A 7500-nucleotide genomic window follows, 5' to 3' on the forward strand; every position below is an offset into this window, starting at 1 on the left:
GAGCGCAAAGGGGAAGGCCCAAGGTGCACACCTTATTTTACATAAAAGCTCGGGCTCTTGGGAGGACAGGGACATGAGGGTTCTCAGGGAAAGCCATCACATTAGTATTGATGGCTGGGCCTTGAAACACAACAATCCCGGAATGGCCAGGCACAAAATGCCTGTGCAATAGGCCTGACCATAGGCTTCTGGAGGTCTTGCTCTCCAGAGGCCCCAGTGGTCTAAGCCCGACCAGGGCTGTAGGCCGCGTTGGGAGCGCGTTAGGGACGCAGGGTGCAGAACTCTGCCCGTTTCACCCCAGCATTTCGGGGAGGACAGGGAATTTGGCAAAGACAGTGGGAAGGATTTTTAAGGAGGAGAGTTCAGTGACATGATCTGAAACACAATAGTGCTGGTGATCTGGAGGCTGCCTTCTATGAGCCACTTCTGTCGGGAGCAGCCTGCCATCATGCCCTGATAACCACAACACTAGTCCCAAGCCAGTGACCTCAGCAAATGCAAAAACATTCATACTTATAGTCTCCTGCATCTGATTCTTGCCATCATGTGAAACGTTGGCATTCCAATGTCTGTTGCACACACTTTGTTCATAGGTGTGCAATTTGAGTGCGTGCGCCTCATCACTGTCTTGGACAGAGCTCTGTCTCTAAGCTACACATGTGAAGCATTGGTGGTTCAGTGGTAGAATTCTCGCCTGCCACGCGGGAGGCCCGGGTTCGATTCCCGGCCAATGCAAGGCTGTGTTCTTTTGACTTTGCTTTCTAAATCAAATATGGGAACTCAGTGGGGCATAAAATGGGAAACAGTGACCCCGACGTGATTTGAACACGCAACCTTCTGATCTGGAGTCAGACGCGCTACCGTTGCGCCACGAGGTCCTTGCTTTTGGAGTCACATCAGCAAATGTTGTGAGCCTTTTCATTTTTGCCCACCTCCTTATGTGCCTAGGGTTGTATTACAAGGTTTGGCTTTTTGTTTTCCATCCTATTGATGAAATTGAGTGCAGGTGCAGAGAGAACGCAGAGGATTGAAATGTTCAGGGAAAGGGTCTCACGCAGGAGCTCTAGACCAAAGGCACATTACTATGATTTATTAAAGTGCTTCAGGCATGCAAAAGGAAACGTCCCTGGGTGGGCTTGAACCACCAACCTTTCGGTTAACAGCCGAACACGCTAACCGATTGCGCCACAGAGACTAGTGACAAAAGCACATCTCCTGAGACTCAACATATATCTTTATGTGTGCGCGCCTGCCTTGAGCTTGTGTTATATAAGGCGTCTTTATCCTACGCAGCATTTGCCATTTGCTTAGTGTCTTGTCACTGTTGGGTGTTATGATGCGCAGACTACTGTCTAATGGTGTTAGGGCCAGTATTACAACCAGTCCCAGTGTATGAGATACATGAATGACTTTTCTGTGGCCTTCTTAGCGTAGCTATCTGCTCCTCTGGTGGTGTTCTACCAGCCTGTCAGGCGTGTGTCTTGCCCATCCAATCTTCACTGTGGCATGTTAGACTTGTCTTCTCTGTGAGCGGAGTCTCCTTCCCAGAGCAGGTGCTTTCTCTGAACTCTTGCTTTGTAAGACTGCTGGGCAAGGCCCTCCCTAGCCCCTCACTCAGATAGATACATTTACCTGCAGAGCTCAGCTTTGGAGAAAGAGAGGGGGCAGAGAGCGCAAAGGGGAAGGCCCAAGGTGCACACCTTATTTTACATAAAAGCTCGGGCTCTTGGGAGGACAGGGACATGAGGGTTCTCAGGGAAAGCCATCACATTAGTATTGATGGCTGGGCCTTGAAACACAACAATCCCGGAATGGCCAGGCACAAAATGCCTGTGCAATAGGCCTGACCATAGGCTTCTGGAGGTCTTGCTCTCCAGAGGCCCCAGTGGTCTAAGCCCGACCAGGGCTGTGCCCGACCAGGGCTGTAGGCCGCGTTGGGAGCGAGTTAGGGACGCATAAAGGGACGCAGGGCGCAGAACTCTGCCCGTTTCACCCCAGCATTTCGGGGAGGACAGGGAATTTGGCAAAGACAGTGGGAAGGATTTTTAAGGAGGAGAGTTCAGTGACATGATCTGAAACACAATAGTGCTGGTGATCTGGAGGCTGCCTTCTATGAGCCACTTCTGTCGGGAGCAGCCTGCCATCATGCCCTGATAACCACAACACTAGTCCCAAGCCAGTGACCTCAGCAAATGCAAAAACATTCATACTTATAGTCTCCTGCATCTGATTCTTGCCATCATGTGAAACGTTGGCATTCCAATGTCTGTTGCACACACTTTGTTCATAGGTGTGCAATTTGAGTGCGTGCGCCTCATCACTGTCTTGGACAGAGCTCTGTCTCTAAGCTACACATGTGAAGCATTGGTGGTTCAGTGGTAGAATTCTCGCCTGCCACGCGGGAGGCCCGGGTTCGATTCCCGGCCAATGCAAGGCTGTGTTCTTTTGACTTTGCTTTCTAAATCAAATATGGGAACTCAGTGGGGCATAAAATGGGAAACAGTGACCCCGACGTGATTTGAACACGCAACCTTCTGATCTGGAGTCAGACGCGCTACCGTTGCGCCACGAGGTCCTTGCTTTTGGAGTCACATCAGCAAATGTTGTGAGCCTTTTCATTTTTGCCCACCTCCTTATGTGCCTAGGGTTGTATTACAAGGTTTGGCTTTTTGTTTTCCATCCTATTGATGAAATTGAGTGCAGGTGCAGAGAGAACGCAGAGGATTGAAATGTTCAGGGAAAGGGTCTCACGCAGGAGCTCTAGACCAAAGGCACATTACTATGATTTATTAAAGTGCTTCATGCATGCAAAAGGAAACGTCCCTGGGTGGGCTTGAACCACCAACCTTTCGGTTAACAGCCGAACACGCTAACCGATTGCGCCACAGAGACTAGTGACAAAAGCACATCTCCTGAGACTCAACATATATCTTTATGTGTGCGCGCCTGCCTTGAGCTTGTGTTAAATAAGGCGTCTTTATCCTACGCAGCATTTGCCATTTGCTTAGTGTCTTGTCACTGTTGGGTGTTATGATGCGCAGACTACTGTCTAATGGTGTTAGGGCCAGTATTACAACCAGTCCCAGTGTATGAGATACATGAATGACTTTTCTGTGGCCTTCTTAGCGTAGCTATCTGCTCCTCTGGTGGTGTTCTACCAGCCTGTCAGGCGTGTGTCTTGCCCATCCAATCTTCACTGTGGCATGTTAGACTTGTCTTCTCTGTGAGCGGAGTCTCCTTCCCAGAGCAGGTGCTTTCTCTGAACTCTTGCTTTGTAAGACTGCTGGGCAAGGCCCTCCCTAGCCCCTCACTCAGATAGATACATTTACCTGCAGAGCTCAGCTTTGGAGAAAGAGAGGGGGCAGAGAGCGCAAAGGGGAAGGCCCAAGGTGCACACCTTATTTTACATAAAAGCTCGGGCTCTTGGGAGGACAGGGACATGAGGGTTCTCAGGGAAAGCCATCACATTAGTATTGATGGCTGGGCCTTGAAACACAACAATCCCGGAATGGCCAGGCACAAAATGCCTGTGCAATAGGCCTGACCATAGGCTTCTGGAGGTCTTGCTCTCCAGAGGCCCCAGTGGTCTAAGCCCGACCAGGGCTGTGCCCGACCAGGGCTGTAGGCCGTGTTGGGAGCGAGTTAGGGACGCATAAAGGGACGCAGGGCGCAGAACTCTGCCCGTTTCACCCCAGCATTTCGGGGAGGACAGGGAATTTGGCAAAGACAGTGGGAAGGATTTTTAACGTATCCTAGAGTCTCCTGAGGCGGAAGCCGGGAGTGTGCTGCCACTGTTTTAACTATTGTTTTAACTTTTGTGTGTGATACCCTGCAGAAATACCTTTTTAAAAACTTGCTCGATCTCGCCTGAACAGCGTGTTGTAACGCTGCAACGTTTCCCCTGACAACCGCCACTTCGAGGGCGAGGCGCGTCATCGGACACGCCCACCTCAGCTGGCCACGCCCCCTCCCTGACTACAAAAGAGCGCGCAGCTCAAAAGCGCGACTCCCACGTATCCTAGAGTCTCCTGAGGCGGAAGCCGGGAGTGTGCTGCCACTGTTTTAACTATTGTTTTAACTTTTGTGTGTGATACCCTGTAGAAATACCTTTTTAAAAACTTGCTCGATCTCGCCTGAACAGCGTGTTGTAACGCTGCAACGTTTCCCCTGACAACCGCCACTCCGAGGGCGAGGCGCGTCATCGGACACGCCCACCTCAGCTGGCCACGCCCCCTCCCTGACTACAAAAGAGCGCGCAGCTCAAAAGCGCGACTCCCACGTATCCTAGAGTCTCCTGAGGCGGAAGCCGGGAGTGTGCTGCCACTGTTTTAACTATTGTTTTAACTTTTGTGTGTGATACCCTGTAGAAATACCTTTTTAAAAACTTGCTCGATCTCGCCTGAACAGCGTGTTGTAACGCTGCAACGTTTCCCCTGACAACCGCCACTCCGAGGGCGAGGCGCGTCATCGGACACGCCCACCTCAGCTGGCCACGCCCCCGTGACGCCCTCCACTTCAGTCATAAATTATGTGTCTCGCTAGGAAGCGCAGCGGACGAGCGCAGCGGGAGCGCCGTTTGCGCGCCGAAGGCGCGCCTAAGGCAAGCCCGTCTGCGCCCGTCCGCGACCAGACCGCGGCCGGGGCCAGACATGCTGCCAAAAACGGTACATCCGGCGGACGGACAGTATGGTCCGGTGAGGACCTAAAGGTATTCAACCCACCATCCAACTGCTGCCCCCACTCTATAGATCCAGCAACTCCTGACCCCGCCCTAACCTGCAACAACTGTGGGATAACATTCGACAACGCCGCCCCCGCAATACAGCCCATCCTTAAAACCCCCCCTCAAACCCACATCAAAGCGGGTCTACTCAACTGTAGATCCCTTGTCAAACACACTGATGAGATCTGGATCTTACTAGAAGAACAGAACTGGGATATCCTGTTCCTAACTGAAACATGGATCAAAGAGGACAGCCTGTCCTCTACCGCTTTGGCTATCCCTCTGGGATTCAAAATATGCCTCGCCAACCGGCCTGGGACAAAAAGAGGCGGAGGCGTAGCAATCATTTTTAAAGAGCACATAGTACTGACATCCTCGGCTGCCACGACGATTCAAGGTATGGAAGGTCTCCACTTTTGCTTTCAAGTGAGCCCTCAGCTCTCACTAGCAGGGCTAGTGATTTATCGTCCCCCGGCCAGCGCAGACTTCATCCTCACTTCCCTATTAGATACAATAGTACAGAGTTCACTTCTTCATCCCCTTTTTCTTGTGGTGGGTGATTTTAATATCCATATGGATAAAGTAGATTGTGTCTTGGCAGAGACACTCCGAACAACGTTAGATGCGGCCGGCCTTAGACTGATCAATGAGGGCCCCACACATACTGGGGGCCATACGATTGATCTTATCTTTACCAACATTAAGGACGTGCGACCTGAAAAACCTCTCCCTCTGATATGGTCAGATCATTCACTTATCACAATCACCTTGGACTTCCGTAGTGATACTAAGGTGCCCAGTAAGCGCTACTTTATGAAAAGACAATGGAACAAACTGACCCCCGAGGTTATGCTCCCGGCACTGGCGAGTACCACTCCCCTCCTGACAAATAATCCCAATAGAGACGCAGTGCTCCTTAATGAATGGATAGGAGGAATGGTATCCTCTATCGCCCCGGCCTCTCGTGCCCTATCTAAAAGACAAGCCCCCTCAGCTCCCTGGTTTACGCAGGAACTTAGAGAGGAGAAAGCGGCCTGTAAAAAACTGGAAAGACTTTGGAGAGAAAAGTACGATCCAGTAGGAAAAGCTATATATAAGGATGCATTAAAAAAATTCCGGAAAGCTATTAGGAATAATAAAAAACACTTCTATGCGGACTCGATTAGGCAGGCAGAACAATCCAGCAAACAAGTGTTCAAAGTTGTACAGTCCTTCCTCAAACCTCAATGTATTGAGAGAGAAGTCACCCCCACACCTTTACTCTGTGAGCAAATTTCAGAATACTTTGACCATAAAATCAAGAGAGTTTATGATTCCTTTGGTCCAGCGATAAATACTGAGAAACAAGACATAGCGTACAACAGCGAAAAAAAAGAAACCCTCACCCAGTTCGCGCATGTCTCTCTGAACGAGGTGAGGCAAGAGCTCAACCGTTGTAAATCCGGCTCACCCGATGACCCTTGTCCGGCTAAACTTTGGAGCACCTTAGCGGGCCCTGTAGCGCCCACACTCCAAAGCATCTGGAACTCTTCCATTACGTCAGGAATCTTTCCGGACGCTTGGAAGCATGCTACGCTCCTTCCCCTAAAGAAAAAACCAAATGGGGATCCAGATGATCTGACGAACCTCCGCCCAATATCCCTTTTAGCCGCACCAGGAAAAATGCTGGAAAAAGTGATACAACGCCAACTGAGTAAATTTGTGGAAATCAGCAACATTCTCCATGAAACTCAGTCTGGTTTCCGGCCCGGTTTCAGTACTGAAACGGCGCTCTTAGAGGTGGCCGAGTCAGTGAGGTGGTCGATGGATGCAGGAAGTTCAGCTATGCTGGTACTCCTGGATCTATCGGCCGCCTTCGACACGGTGGACCACGCCAGATTACTTTGTCGACTGGCAGAGATAGGCATTCAAGACCACGCGCTGAGCTGGATTAACTCCTATCTATCTCAGAGAACACAGAAGGTGGCACTCGGGACGATCTCTTCCACACCTAAAACCCTCAACTGTGGAGTCCCGCAGGGCTCAGCCCTCAGTCCTCTTTTGTTCAACATCTACCTGGCCCCCCTCTTCACGCTCATTGCCAACTGGGGTGTTAAGGCAATTTCTTATGCCGATGACACCCAGCTGGTATTCCCCTACACAGAAATGACACAGGAATCTTTTGCAAATTTCAAAGGCTGTCTCCAGGACATTGCACACTGGATGAATACCAACAAACTAAAATTAAACGCCAATAAAACCGAAGTCATCTTCTTCGGTAAAGGCCCTGTCCCAGCCCCAGAGCTATGGTGGCCGGTGGAAATGGGTCCCTCACCCTTGCCCAGTCATTCGGCAAAAAATCTTGGAGTGAGATGGGATGATAAGATGTCTTTCTCTTCCCATGTCCAACAAGTGGCCGGCGGCTGCCTAAGTAAATTAAGAAACCTCTGTAAATTTCTTAAACTCCTTCCCGAGAGTTGCAGGAAAATGGTAGTCCACGCAACTGTCACTTCACGGCTGGACTACGCCAATGGTCTTTACCTGGGCCTCCCTAAATTCTTAATCCATAGACTGCAGGTAGTTCAAAATGCGGCTGCGAGGCTGCTACTGCGAATTCCATTCAAACAGTCAGTCTCTCCGCATCTTCGAACCCTGCATTGGCTGCCTGTCGCCAACCGGATAAAATTCAAAGCCCTGACACTCGCGTTCAGATCTCTGCATGGCTCCTGCCCATTCTACCTAAAAAAACGCCTTCCTAGGTATACCCAACACCGTGCATTACGGTCTAATGTCCGTAT

General features: G+C 50.5%; 6 non-coding genes across 6 annotated transcripts; 2 read left to right on the plus strand and 4 right to left on the minus strand.

Annotated features, from left to right (window-relative positions):
* The first annotated feature begins 664 nt into the window (after positions 1-664).
* On the plus strand, positions 665-735 carry TRNAG-GCC (transfer RNA glycine (anticodon GCC)). Its single transcript has one exon. It is a non-coding gene; the product is annotated as a tRNA-Gly (tRNA).
* Positions 736-806: 71 nt separating this feature from the next.
* On the minus strand, positions 807-878 carry TRNAW-CCA (transfer RNA tryptophan (anticodon CCA)). Its single transcript has one exon. It is a non-coding gene; the product is annotated as a tRNA-Trp (tRNA).
* Positions 879-1121: 243 nt separating this feature from the next.
* On the minus strand, positions 1122-1195 carry TRNAN-GUU (transfer RNA asparagine (anticodon GUU)). Its single transcript has one exon. It is a non-coding gene; the product is annotated as a tRNA-Asn (tRNA).
* Positions 1196-2361: 1166 nt separating this feature from the next.
* Positions 2362-2432, plus strand: TRNAG-GCC (transfer RNA glycine (anticodon GCC)). Its single transcript has one exon. It is a non-coding gene; the product is annotated as a tRNA-Gly (tRNA).
* Positions 2433-2503: 71 nt separating this feature from the next.
* Positions 2504-2575, minus strand: TRNAW-CCA (transfer RNA tryptophan (anticodon CCA)). Its single transcript has one exon. It is a non-coding gene; the product is annotated as a tRNA-Trp (tRNA).
* A 243-nt stretch (positions 2576-2818) lies between these two features.
* Positions 2819-2892, minus strand: TRNAN-GUU (transfer RNA asparagine (anticodon GUU)). Its single transcript has one exon. It is a non-coding gene; the product is annotated as a tRNA-Asn (tRNA).
* Positions 2893-7500: the final 4608 nt, after the last annotated feature.

The sequence above is a fragment of the Triturus cristatus genome, chromosome 4_2, assembly GCF_964204655.1.
Source record: "Triturus cristatus chromosome 4_2, aTriCri1.1, whole genome shotgun sequence".
Classification (NCBI taxonomy): domain Eukaryota; kingdom Metazoa; phylum Chordata; class Amphibia; order Caudata; family Salamandridae; genus Triturus; species Triturus cristatus.